The following is a 449-nucleotide window of genomic DNA, read 5'->3' as shown; positions in this document are numbered from 1 at the left end:
TCTTTCTTTCTTTCTTTCTTTCTTTCTTTCTTTCTTTCACAGAGTCTTGCTCTGTTGTCCAGGCTGAAGTGCACTGTGGTGTGATCTTGGCTCACTACAACCTCCACCTCCCATGTTTAAGCGATTCTCCTGCCTCAGCCTCCTGAGTAGCTGGGATTACAGGCCCCCACCACCATGCCCAGATAATTTTTGTATTTTTAGTAGAAATGAGGTTTCACCATGTTGGTCAGGCTGGTCTTGAACTCCTGACCTCAAGTGATCCCTCACACCTGGACCTCCTAAAGTGCTGGGATTACAGGAATGAGCCACGGCACCTGGCCCTAACCTTTTTTTTTTTTGAGACAGAGTCTTGCTTTGTCGCCCAGGCTGGAGTGCAGTGGCCTGATCTCGGCTCACTGCAACCTCCGCCTCCCGGGTTCAAGTGATTCTCCTGCCTCAGCCTCTTGAGT

The sequence above is a fragment of the Colobus angolensis genome, unplaced genomic scaffold (genome assembly GCF_000951035.1).
Source record: "Colobus angolensis palliatus isolate OR3802 unplaced genomic scaffold, Cang.pa_1.0 Scaffold114, whole genome shotgun sequence".
Lineage (NCBI taxonomy): Eukaryota > Metazoa > Chordata > Mammalia > Primates > Cercopithecidae > Colobus > Colobus angolensis.
The sequence above is the reverse complement of the archived record's forward strand: the minus strand, read 5'-3'. Positions refer to the sequence as shown.